The following is a 14,753-nucleotide window of genomic DNA, read 5'->3' on the forward strand; positions in this document are numbered from 1 at the left end:
TTTGAATATTTAAATATTTATAACACTAACATTTCTATATAATCATATGGATAGTCATAACTGGAGTAATTATTATAATTGACTTATTATTCTCGATACAAAAAAAAAAAAAAAAAAAACAACTCAAAAACCTCTCGTTCAAATTTTAATTTAGATCTATCAATATATTTTAAAAAATTCACTGGCTCGACAGCTTATAGCTAAACAATTTGATTTTTACTCTAAAAAAATAAGTTTTTATCACCTACAGACGACATTCCTTCAAATGATATGAAAGTCTAAATAGCTTAAAACACAGACCTTTAGGCACTATCAATTCGAAATTTAACTTATTAGAATTCAAATGAATTCATCGTATCGTCAATTAAAAGAAACACGGTATAACTCTAGCGTAGGATTCTTTGTCTATTATTACAGTGTAGAATAAAAAATTATTTTATTTCCGTGAAATCGCAGCAATTTGAGCACAATAACGTACAGCATTTTGCGAATTATATGGTATTTAATTGCACAGAGATGCTCGATCGTTGTGACGCACCGCGTCCAAGAGAAGAGCAGTGGATTTATTATTGTTATCATCATTATTATTATTATTATTTAATTTTTTTTTTCCAAACAGAAACCGTGTCAAACACATATTATTATCATCATTACGCAGATATAATACCTGTCCTCCGCAGTCGTACACGAGTCGTGTCCCAGCGCTTGCGTATATCTCGCGCGACGGCTGTGGCCGCCACACGTATATGATAGTTTCCGGTCGTTCGCCGCACGAAGGAAAACGCCGTTCCGCCACCGACGTCGGTTCAGTAACGCCGTTGCCGCGAACGCGTACCACCGTCTTCTGGTGTCGGTCCTGCCGATTCCTCACGCCGTTTCGCTGGCACACGTTTGGCGATCTTCGTAAATCCATACGACATCATTGGTCGGCGATTTTCTCTCCCCCAACCATTGTACCCACCGCCGCCGTACTATTATTGTTTTCATTTTATTTTTTTTTTTTTAAATCATTATTATCGATATTACCAATTATTCACGCCCGACGCTGGTAGTGTCTGCGATTCGAAATCAGGTAATCTCATTATACTATACTAATTACGTTATTTATGACAACATGGTCTATTTTATTATTGTTGGGTGGGTATACCTAAACCGTTATCGTTGCGTTGTTTCGATAGCGATTTTACACGACCGATACGTTTCATAACATTTTATTGAAATATATTGTACGGTAACTACTAGCTATATATTTTGTCAATTTATAAAATACATTGACTTTCGTGCGATCATTTTGCGTGCGTTTTTTTTTTTTTTTTTATGAAACGAACATATTGAAAACCAGTGTCGGATTTAGATTTTTTAAAATTCGAAGAAAAAAACTACTCCTTAATTATTTGATAATTTGTTTAAAAATATTTATCATCATCAATACTATAATTTTATTTTTTTAAATAGTATACAAATCAAAAACAATATGTTGGTTGCAATTAACATTTGCAACAACCAATATATTCAAACTAATAACTGAAACAGCCAAAAAAAAATATAAATATATATATATTTTCCATGTTTTACATAATATTATTGAAAATATAGTATACGTTTATAAGTAGGTACAACAATGGATCAAACCATAAGTGGTATTGAACATGTACACATAATCCGATAAAATAAAAAAATGTTTATCTAGATAATTTAATCATTTGATTTTTCCAAACAAAAGTAATCTTAGGCTTGTATATTTTAAGAGGAGGGAGTAGGTGCTCTTAAAAATATGAAGCCGAGACAAATTTTCTTAATAATCTCCGTAAAAATCTGCACTGATCTTAGTTTAAAACTGTTTATTATGTTAGTTAGGAATTATTTATTATAATTGTATCGATATAATATTATTAATCACACTTCTTACACTGGATAAATTATTAGTATCGTTTTAAAGACTCGTATTTTATACGTGCAACAGTAATCTGCACGTGTGTTGTACCATTTGAGAACATTATCATACACTATAATTTATCTTTTAGAGACTGGTTATAGTTGTGAATATCATTAATTGCGCTCGAAATCACAGTTTACTGTATAGATTTCATTGATTCAATCGTTATAATATTATAATATACAACGGTATGTGCAACGATTGAAAGACTCCAAAGACGCTTACTACGTGCGATTGCGTTTAGACTGTATATCCCTGTATTCCACATGATTGTAATCCTGTCTCAATGTTTCCTAAATCTGTTGCTGACGCAGACCTGAATTTCTAATCTTGTACTTCTAGCCAACGTCTTAACTGGTAAAATCTACTCTCCGACATTTCTATGGTCCCATTATTTTCAAAGTACCATATCGCTGGACTCGCTCAATTCCTCTGGTTCTACACCCTTATTTTCTCAAAAACTATGCTTACGTTTTCTCTGTATTATCCGGCATAATATCATGCGCACTATAAATCATGAACCCACTTTTTCACTTCAACTCCTACACATATGTTGTTTTGTATTGTGCTGTAAAAATTGACTTTTAATATAATAAATAAATATGAATATATTATACCATGCAAACCATGCCGATAGTGCCAAAAGACAAAACATTTCGGCCCGGTACAAAAGCCGCTTCAATTATTATTATCGTCGCCAATAAAATAAAACCATTAAACCCGTCCGCTGCCTGCGATACAGATAAGCTGCCACTTGGCGCCATCGCTCTTAATATCTAAAATATAATATAATATAGTTGACAGAGAATTTTTACCAAATGTCAATACAAAATATTAATATTTTATTAATGATATGTGCTATTTATGTAGGTAGGTATAGGTATATTAGGCTATTATATATATTATTCATATTTATTGTACTCACTGATTAATCTGAATTTAGTTATTTAATCATTAAATATATCTTATTATTATTATACATATATTTTAACATAATTTATTTGCATACACATTATTAATTATAAATAAACCATACACATCCACTCTTTAAAATAATAAATTGTAATATTTTATATCGAAACATAATTAAGATATTTAATATTTAGATACCTACATTCAAAATTATTTTATTTATTTAATAAACACAAAATATAAAATGTGATTTAATTTTATAAGAATTTATATTTTAATCATTTAAATAAATTTAAAAAAATGGATTCAAATACTTTTACAGTTTTAATAATTTTTTGATCAAAGACAACTTAATACTTCTAAATAGGGTACGTTTAAAATAAATTATTTATAAATAACCAGTGTAGAACATAAGACGTACCACAGAATAGTTGCTTTATACGATAAAATAATAAAAAAAAAATATGTATTTCAAAAATTTAACTGAGGAATAAATCACATTTTATTTTATTTGTGACTGCAATTCTACATTTTTTTTTTAATTAAAATTGTAATTATAAATAAATTAGTGAATTTATAACTATGATGAATCTATAAATGTAATTTGTATTTAAAATAACTTCTTTAAATAATTATTTTAGAAATCAATATTAAATAATTATTTGAAGTACTTAGTACAAAACATAATATATTTAGTATACGTAATATTATAAAATATAAAGTACTATAAAATATGTCAAAATAACTAAAATTTTTATTAACAATATTATTGTTGTTATTAATTGTTACACACTTACACCATTAATAATACCTTTAAAATATAAAATGTATATTTTTTAAAATTTAAAATTTTTATATTGATAAGATTAAAACAAAATAAGTTTTATTACATTAAATCAACAAAGTTTAGTTGTATTTATTTATTTTTATTCTTATTATTTAATTATTTTACTACTAAGTTAGAATTCCATTAAATGACAGCTGCCAAATGTCAAATGGACAAATACTTTAGTGGTCCGCCCGTTACTTATTTTTTTTTTTTTTTTTTGTTCACTGCACCGATTTAGATTATTATTATTATTTATTTTTTTTATTGAAAAGAGGAGGACGTCTAAAACGTTACTATAACGTAGTTCTATAAGCCCAAATTTAAATTAAATTAATTTATAAAAAAAAAAATACAGTTAAATTTGTCAGATGTACCTATAATTAAAAAAGGAACTTCAAACAGAAGCGTGATATAATATAAAATTGTTTATACTTTCAGCATAAAACAATTTTTAATACCAGTCTAGTGTGCAAGATTACAATAATATTTTTTTTTAAACTAATGAAATCCAGGATTATTAATGATAATACATTTTGATTAGAAACTGTTGTTTTTATTTCGTTTATTTTTATTCAACACCAAACTATTTGAATATACAAATGTCATTCAAGTATTATTTTAAAATACATTATTTCATCCTAAACGACTTTCTATATTTACAATAATTGAACTTAGTATGGTTATATACTAATTTATAGAATTTAAATATATACAATTTAAATATTGTATATCAAATAGGTTTAATATGAATCACTAATGAAATACATTTTGATAGTATACTACATTACTATTTTATGACGTAAAAGTTGTTAATAAATATCATTTGAAAAAAAAAAGTTTGTTTAAAGGATAGTTAGCTAATATTTGAACAAAACTATTGAAAATTAAAGCTGAAAAGTGTTTTAATTATCATTAATTATTACATTTTTTTTTTTTTTTTTTTTGACAATACTGTATTACCATACAAAAATTGCACTAATTTTCATTATATTTAAATTATTTAAAAATAATTCATATTTTCTTGCTTTTAATAGTATATTTGTATGTGAGTTCTGTTTTAAATATTTTATTTTAGTTTTCAATACCTATTAATGGCTGAAATCATTTTTTTTTTTTTTTTTGTAAATCAAAACATGATTATAATATTACAATAGTAGGTACTATAATATAATATGTAATTTATGCTATGTTTTTTTGTAAGAATTAGTACAAAAATCATATTGGTTAATAGAAAAATAAATAACTATTATTAAAGACTATTTTAAACTCATTTTAATCATTCATTATTTTTTTTATTTCAACGAATTGCTGAATATTTTCGATATGTTACAGTTACAGCGTGAATATAAAAAAAATAATAGATTTATAGAAATCGTTTTAATTTTCTAAGTTTATGAAATTAAGTATATTGAATCACCTAACAACATTTTGAACTATGTGAATAAAATGGATCAAAAAATAAATGTTATGCCATTCAAAAAAAAATACCCGCGGTGATTTTTTACAATATATAGTTAGTAAAAACATTTTAACATATACATTTTTTGGATGTCATTATGTTTAATATTCAATGTCTATACAACATGTATTATTTTAGTTTCCTATATAGAAAATAGTTTAATTTTATATTGGACTCTAATAGTAAATATCTATCGATATAAATTATAGATACAGACGTATCTCATTAGTCGTTATAATATATAAAGCAAAACACATCAATTGGTTGTGATTTGAATAATATTGTCTTAAACAGTAAAACCATAAAGTTTATGATGACGGATTATTGAAATCTTTGGGGTATAATGGCTGTAAGCAAATAGCTATCCAAGTGTTACACATATAAATGTAATACATTAAGCAATATAATTTATATTCGTGTAACGTATATGCAAAATATTCTAGTCGGGAATAGAATTTCAGTGAAATTGACGTTGTCTCATAAAATGTTGTCAACACATGGCATATTTTGCAAATTGTTTAAATATCTGTACGGTTCAGTTTCTGTTTATGGTTGTGAACTTCTATTTTGTATTCGGAAAAGTATGTATAATAGTATACGGATTGCGTGTACGAGTTAACAAATTGCACGTAAAAATAATGTGGAATCATGCACCCCGACAAGAATCAATAAATGATGTAAACCGGAATTTTTTACGTTAAAAAATCTAAGGATTCTAATTGTGTTGTGCATCGTATAAATAGTTGTATACCTTAAATAAATTAACATAGTTTAGCTGTAAATTGTATTCATACAACATTTAGTCGAAATGACCATGTACATTTATACATTTTAAATATTGCGTATGTAGTCTTTCAGGGATTGTGTTACAATTTAATTTTTAGTATAATTGTCATTCGAGCATATTATAGCAACGTGTTCTATTAAAATCATTGTTTGTGTTTTTATCAATTTAGTAAATTGGTATTTACAAGCCATTTATTGTATTTCTTAATTTTTTTGTCATATAATACGTTGCATTGATAATTATTTATTTAAATTAAAACGTCCTATTATTGTTATTGATAAATGTTATTTATATTCAACTAAGTTGTGTAGATATTTTAAAATATAATATTTAAACCACAATACCACAGGTAGTTAAATAACTGCAAAAATTATTTAATATTAGGTAAGGGGTGTTCTATAAAATGTATTTATATATTATACCATATATATTACTTGAAGACAAACAACTTTAGAATAGTATTATTTCTCTCGTCTAATAATCTTCATAATTAAGTTAGTCAACTATGTGGTTTTATAACTAGTTATGATACAATACATAATTATTTAATTATTTTTAATTTAATAATTATGTTTATTATAATTTAATCCTTTTAATTTTAAAACTAAATAACATTATATTACTAATGTAAACATTAAATTTAATATAAGTATGGTAAATTACAAAAACAAAAACTATTATACTATTACACAAAATATTGCACTGACGTAATGCAAAATTTTAAAATAATGAAAAATATAAAATGATCATGTAGCTTTAGACTTAATGATTTTGTGCAATGTTTAAAATATTACGATATTACTACAACATTGTTTTAATACTATTATCACTAAAATTTTAAATTAAAACTTTCTATAAACAATATAAAGCAATAGTGTACAAATTAACATCATATAGTACTCTCTAAAAGTTAAATTCACTGGTTTAATACGTGTCTACTGAAATTAACGTATTATTTTTTAACAAAAGTATTTAACTGGAATAGTAAACATACATTTTATTTGGAGATGATGATCAAATTGCATTACCCTTTGAACCGGCGGCAGTATAATAGGTACTTGCTTTTTGATATGAAATATGTACTTGAAACATTAAAGTTCAGCCAGCAGTAGACTTTAATAATAATAATAACAATAATACACATATATAATATATATATATATATAGATAGATAGATAGATAGATATATATATAAATATGTTGTTATTTTTTTTCTGTGTGTGTAATAACATTCCGGACCGTCGAGAAAACAGGTATAGGTTTTTATTACAAAATCTATATAGGTTTGCAGTTCAAAACTAGTGTTTACCATTTCTGGACGTGATAGTTATACGAGAACGTGATATAACGTTTATAAATTGGATATCCATGTCCTCGCTTAAAGAAATGAAAAAAAAAAAAATCAAAACGCAATGTTCACCCAAAGCTTCGGAGAACGGTAGACATTATATTATACTCAACAACGTGGTTTGTCGTTTTTTCCGATCAAGTAAAAAAAAAAAAAACTCTTTCCCGGCTGTTTATATATAGACAAGTTTTTTAATACTCCCATCCTAAATCCGATTACTGTTATCGCTAGTAAATACATCACTTTCTACCTCCAAATAATAAAGTGTTGGGTTAAACGGATAATTCACTCGATCGGTTATTCAATACAGTTGTTGAGTTTTACTGTACGGACGTATGTCTACTTATCCAAATATCATATCCTATACTTTGTTGATTCATCAATTTCACATTACAGACATTATAATAATATAAGAGAAGAAAAAACTCCTAATGCTCATTGGATAGTCTGCATTAAAAATTGTATAAATCTGTATTTAGGTATAATACATTGGTATAAAAAAAAGAAGCTATTAAGTATTTATATGCATTGACGAAAATTATGCATTCGTAACAGACAATAGTTAAATATAAAAATTTAATAATATTCCAACACATTTTAGAAAAAATATTGTCATACATAATCAGTGGCATACTGAACTTAACTTTTAAATGACACAATTTCGTATTTAAGTATTTACCACCATCACCCTCTAATATCAAACTTCACAAATCCGTGGGGCTGTCCTCCATTGCTCCACCCCCGTGGTTTCCAAATTTACTCGTATTATGATAAAAATTATATTATACTTTCTACTTACTAAAGAAGTATATATTCAAGGTATTTATTTGGAATTTTTTTAAATAGCCAATAAGTGTCTGAATTTGAATCTAAAACTATTGTGTAAATACAATACTATTTTCAATAAGAGTATCCAAAAAAATTTTACAGAGCTATGTCAAAACTAAGCCTTTCGACCTGTCACTGAACGAAGTAGTCAAACGTCTTGTCGAGGTTAATCTCGGAATTTATTATACATTAATTAATTACCAACATGAATGTCTCAAATTTAGAATTTAAGATATAGAGCAAACGGTAATTTTTTTAGTCTACTGTTTTTGAAAAACAATTAATAAAAACTTTACGATGAAACGTAGTGGTTCTAACTATTAAACTTCTGATGTTACTTATAATGTCTTGAAAATCATTTCGGCAAGACAAGTCCTATATTATATAAACATTATGAACGGATATTTAGATTTATGTATATAGTATTTTTTTCACGGTTCTATAAGGGATATATACTACATTATATTGTATAAGTATAAGTTTCCATTATTTATTTCTTAAGTTTTCTTTTGCACTACTCCATTACAGAGACAACGCATGTATTTTTGTAATATCATTTGTAAATCAAAGGCCTCATCATCGTCCATTTTCGTCCCCATTCTGTCGAGCATTTCTGGTTTTGCACTTCGACTTCGATGGTTAACACTATTACGTAACTTTGCCCTTTTGTTCAATGACCTGTGTTCCCTACATGTACTTCAAAACTGACGTCTATGCTTCCTGCAAAAGTGTAAAGTTTTAACATATATTTTGATTTGCTCGCGTTACAATTATCCATAACGTCTGATGTTAATAACATTTAAGGCTGCAAACATTGTAATACTACTGCAGAATTTCTGTGTTCCGTGTGGTTAGAATCGTGTTTTACTATTTCAATGTACATAACATGTATGTTTCAATTTTCAACTACAATATTGGTACTATATACAGTTTATACTTAGCTCATAGTTACATACTAATTAAATATATATATTTAATTTAGTTTGTTTATTTTTTTTTACATAATTAATCACAATGATTATTTTCAACGCGTATAGCTAATACATTTTTCAACTATTTGAGTAGTATTGAGTAGTACAATCATGAATCATGATGAAAACTTTCGAGCACATAGAGATGACTGAAACATCGTTATTCGTACTTTGTGTTAGAATAAAATCAATTAATATATCACAATTTTGTACAAATATAATATACAGTTTTCGTACTTATAACGTACAAAATATATTTATTATTTTTGATAAAATGTGGAAAAATCTTTAAAATTATAACATAACTTTGTAAAATTCATGTGGACTGCATTTTTAAAATATCCCTTGGCATCTTTAATCGGAACAATATTGTCATTGATCGATGTACCATTGGTGCGTCAATGTGTGCAGCGTAACGGTTAATGACCATTCGATTTTTCTTGCTGATTTTATCGCTCAGTACTGTTAACCAAACCCTATAGCCATTGTGCAGCAATTTATGGTCTAGAGAAAAATCGAATTTGGTAGATGTCAAGTACATATTGTGGTTTAGGGGTATACATTTGACCACGATCAAATCAAATCGTAATTATCATCTGATAAATGTATTGTATATATAGAGCAGATTGAGTCATACGTTAGTCTAAAATCGTACATTATTTACTCTGCAGACGACGATCATTATTCCTGAGTTTTATACAACATATAAAATACTAAGTATATTTTATTAACATCTCGAATAGGTTCCGCGTGGGTTCATAAAATTCTTAATTCATGTTTTGGGCATTGCTTATCTATCATATAATTATTAACTTTTTGCAATTAATTTCGGTTTAGTTACATTAGTAGGTGTTATTTTGGGTCAACATTTTTGAATGGTTTATAAACAGGTGAAGTTCTGCAATCGTATTTTCTGTAATAAATTAATTCTTCGAAATTCCACATGTTTTAAGAACTTCCAATTAAATGAGTAATGAACGTATAAGACTTTTGATGTCTCATATGCTACTCGTACTAACTTTCTCATTTGAATTTCCTAAATTATATTATGTTTAACGTCAAACCATAATTTGCTCTAAAAAACTCGGTTTGTATATATTATAATAAATTTATAAAAAACAATATTATTTACGTATAAAAATTTAATTTTTTTTTTTTTAAGTAGGATATTATAAAATAATACTCGTATAGCACATATATTTTAAATATACGAGGTAAACTAAATATGGATTTTGGCGTAAATCTATATATTCAAACGGTAACCGCACACACTGTGCAAGTGTATTATCTTTACGTCATGATGTATAGTACTTATGTTTTTAATATACTAATACTTATACAATGATATTTAAATTGACTACAATATTCATTTTGTATTGATTGCAATGTGTGTGTGTTTTTTTTTTTTTTTTTTTGTTATTAAATAAAATATTATTGAATAAATCGTATTTTATTTAAGACTACCGACCGACAATTCAGTTGAATTTGAGTCAACGACTTTGTTCTATTTTCGAAGAATAAAACATACTAAGAACGAGTTCAAAAACAGAAATTGGTAAAAAATCAAAGAAAACGAAATAAAATAATGATATGTTCAAGAAATGACGTGTTCAATAGAGTAATGTTTTGAATAGATTTATAGCAATGTCAATATGGCATACCTATATATTGACGGGTAAGACGTAAGCAACCAAAAATCGAAATATAACAAAAATAAATCTATATATATATATATATATATATATATATATATATATATATATATATATATATGTATATAGATACATTTTTGTATATTTGTATGGAGTTAATACATTTGAAAATTACTAAATCAATTGGCACAACATTTTGGACACATAGTCTCATATTACTTGCGACAAGGGTTCATTGTTTTGTTATTTAACCTCTATAGGTTTCCAAAGGGTAATTCACATTTATAACTTTAACGTTGCCGGTCATTATACGCGTTATATATATATTAAAAATATTTTTTTATCAATTCAATTATTGTACAATAAAAATGTATTGTGGTAATTTGTTTAATATTTTAAATTTACTAGAGAGACATATTGTTAAAAGAAATATGCTTAAATATAAAATTAGATTTACCCATTAAAATTTATTAAGTAAAAATCAGGTTATTATTTTTATAATATTTTAATATTTTAAAATGATTTTCATTAATGTAATGTATTAATAATAAAAAAACATTAGAATTTATAAATTTACAGTCAAATATATGTTGAACTGTCTACGTAATTTGATTATTTTATCCATCTAAAGTGTTAAGAAAATTATATTTATGAATTGTAAAATTAATATCATTTGGAAAAATTTCACATAAATTAAATACAATAAACATCAAAGAATATAAATTATATTTACTGCCATGATAAGAAATAAATATTTGTTTCATCTTTTAATTGAACATGAAATATTTAGCACATAGTATATACGTGTTTCATACATACATTTATTTTTATTTTTGGTTTTTTGTGGATTAAAAATAATTTGCTACTCGCTTGCTTTTGAACTCACACGTATTAAAAAAAATGAATTACCTAGTTGTCAAGATAAAACAGAATTCTTCATTTATTTATCAAACGTATGTAATTGCTATTTATACAATTATATTTAAATTAGTATTTCAACATAATTAAATCACAAGGCTGTACCTCAAAGTATTTAGTATCTACTGATAAGTATTGATACTATGAATAAAAAATGTCTAAGTTATAAAAGTACAGATTATTTAAAACATTTTGGTGGCCAAATAGGCAAAAACATAAGTTTTGATAACCATCTTACATGCCGTTATGAATGAACAAACATGCTAGACTGATGTATGATATTTATACAAATAGTAAATAGAATTTGACGTTAAATACTTCATATTTTGTTCAATTAAACTTTATTGAATAAAACTGTATGACATATATTAGGTAGATATAATACTTACAGAAATTCATCAATTTATTTAATAATCTTGTATCGCTTGTGAATCCATTGAAACGTCTTATGACTTATATATGTACGCACAATACGCCTTTATTATATATTTAATTTTCCATGTAGATACGTCAAATTCATTCATATATCACCGTGAAAGTTAAGATATTTAAACAATATTATGACATATTCAATATTCCAAAAATTGTTACAATTTTCAACAAAATACAGTTTATTGGATTCAATATGACTACGTCATAATATATAGTACAAGATGGTTATGAAATAAGATATAAACATGTATTTATGTATTCATACCATTATGTTCTCTTTTTCAGTTACTGACTCATTTTAGGTCACAAATAGTATAAAGTTCGGTTAGAAAATATTGATGAAGAAAAAATATTTTAGAAACAACCCGGGTAAGTAATATACTCTGAAATATTGTTCTAATTGTGTTTTATAATGGTTTTCCAAGGACAGATACTCTTGAGAAAAAAGAGACTATTAATTGTCATGAATGGATGGGTGGATATATGATGCGTGCGTGTATGTGTGTGTGTGTGTGTGTGTTAATGGGATGGGTAAAGTCACCGCGACTTGACAAACACTATTGTTTCACTTGACGAACATTCCAAAAAGTCACTTTAAAAGTTATCCTATAGTATGTTGTCTCGGTGATTGTAGTTAATTGTCGCGAGCTACAACTTTTCGTATATATTATGACATTTTTAGATGACCAGATTTATTGCAACTGTTCAACTTTAACCAGGAACAACTTAGGAAACGATTTCGAGGTCCTAAATCCCTGGGACAAGGCAGTCGTAAATACGTCAGATGCTTTAAGAGACTGCTTAAATCGACACTTTAAGGTTACCCTCATATTTTCTCGTGTTCATTTTTTAACAACTGATCAGTGATCACATATTCTGATTATATTGACGCTAAAATAAAGTACATCAATCTAACCTCTCATTGCCCCCCCATTAAGCATCTAATATTGTATTGAATTTCGTATTAAATTTAAAATAAATAAAGTTTATTTTTTTGTTTTTGAAATAAATACTCATCATTGCAGTTTTTTTTTTAAATTTATACTACTTTAAATAACATCCATAAATTATGTACAATTGATACAATTTTATAATATATTTTGGTTTGAAAAAAATTCAATTTTTAATTCATATAAATAATAAATTCTATTTTAATTGCTTTTAATCCTAATCATATCAAGGTTAATAAAGTAATATCTGGAGTTAAAAATAACTTGAATATTAAATACAAGATTCCTTATAAATTGAAATTTTAAAAATATCGAAAATACATAATAATCAAAAATCAGTTTTAATTATTTTTTTAAAATTATATTTAAAAAAGTAAATAAATATATATTCGTTGACTCTTGAAACTTCTTACCAATATTTATACACAATTTTTTTTTTTCAAAATATTAGAGAAACCTATTATTTTATTAAAAGAAAAATATAATATATCTTTATAGAAATATTGGCTGAAAGACTATCTCAGCTTAGAATAGTATTTATACAAAATTATATTTTATTTTAAAACGATGTATTCAATAGAAATTTAAATTTAACATATCTATAATAGTGACCTACTCAACAATATAGCACAGCACACATTTACTATACAGCAGAGTAAATGCTCCGGTTTTTATATTGTTGAATTTTTACTACCATAATAACTATTATAATAGAATGACTTTATACAGTTTATGACTATACTATGATTGTGTATGGTGATAGTTTCATGATAAAACTATTTTGAACGTAAAATATATAGTTTTATTTTATGGTTAATATTTTATGTAAAATAAATGCCATATTAACTTCAATATAACTTTTAAATTATAAAATAACATAAATGTATTTAATTTTTACAATAGATTAATATAAATTAACAAAATAATATTAACACTTAATTGATATGCGCGGGTCTTAACATTTCAAATCAGAAATTTATGATATTCTAAAGTCTATAAATTAAAGGTAATGTTATCTTTTTTTTTTAGTGCACACCTGTTAAGTAAGTATACATTTTTGGTTATTTTCTGAAATCATATCTGTTATTTCATAACGATTTAATATTAAATATTATTCAAAATAATTTTGCTTTAAAATTATTAAAATTCTTGTGAACGAAATATAATAAAATATAACATAAAAAATACTGCACTTAGCAAGTATGTAATTAACCATTTACATTTCTTTTATTTGTAAAATATTCATTCATTTTTTACACTTATTTCAGAAATATTTGAATTTTAGACATGAGGTACGTTCAAGAGATATTTTGATTTATTTATTATTGAATAACACTTAAATTATAATAATATCATATAAACGATTTTCTCATTTTAGTTATCTAATATCATGGGCAAGAACTTTAATTGTTATTACATAAACGATCGTAATTATAAATAAATAATAAATATACGTAAAATAATTTGTTGATTCTAAGCAACATATATGGAACTATAAGGTGAACTTACCGATTATATATAACTTATCTTTTCCTTAAATAGAACAGTTAGAATGGTTCAAATAGTTCATGATATATTGTCCTAAATATTGGAAATCGAATAAACTGCAGTACTTTAAACAAGTACCTGGTTCTTTTATTTTCAAGTAATTTAAAAATGTAATCAAAAACTGAAGAAAAAAAAATGAGATTTTACTGTTCAATCAGTGTGTTTAAATGAAAAAATCGATAA

General features: G+C 25.4%; 1 long non-coding RNA gene across 1 annotated transcript in view; it reads left to right on the forward strand.

The window, feature by feature from the left end:
- The first annotated feature begins 788 nt into the window (after positions 1-788).
- Positions 789-14,753, forward strand: part of LOC112598689 — a 177,103-nt gene continuing 163,138 nt past the window's right edge. Inside the window, exon 1 of the long non-coding RNA XR_003114904.1 lies at positions 789-1,072. This is a non-coding gene — a long non-coding RNA (uncharacterized LOC112598689). The remainder of the gene's footprint in view (positions 1,073-14,753) is intronic.

The sequence above is a fragment of the Melanaphis sacchari genome, unplaced genomic scaffold, assembly GCF_002803265.2.
Source record: "Melanaphis sacchari strain LSU unplaced genomic scaffold, SCAv2.0 Contig4_pilon_pilon, whole genome shotgun sequence".
NCBI lineage: Eukaryota > Metazoa > Arthropoda > Insecta > Hemiptera > Aphididae > Melanaphis > Melanaphis sacchari.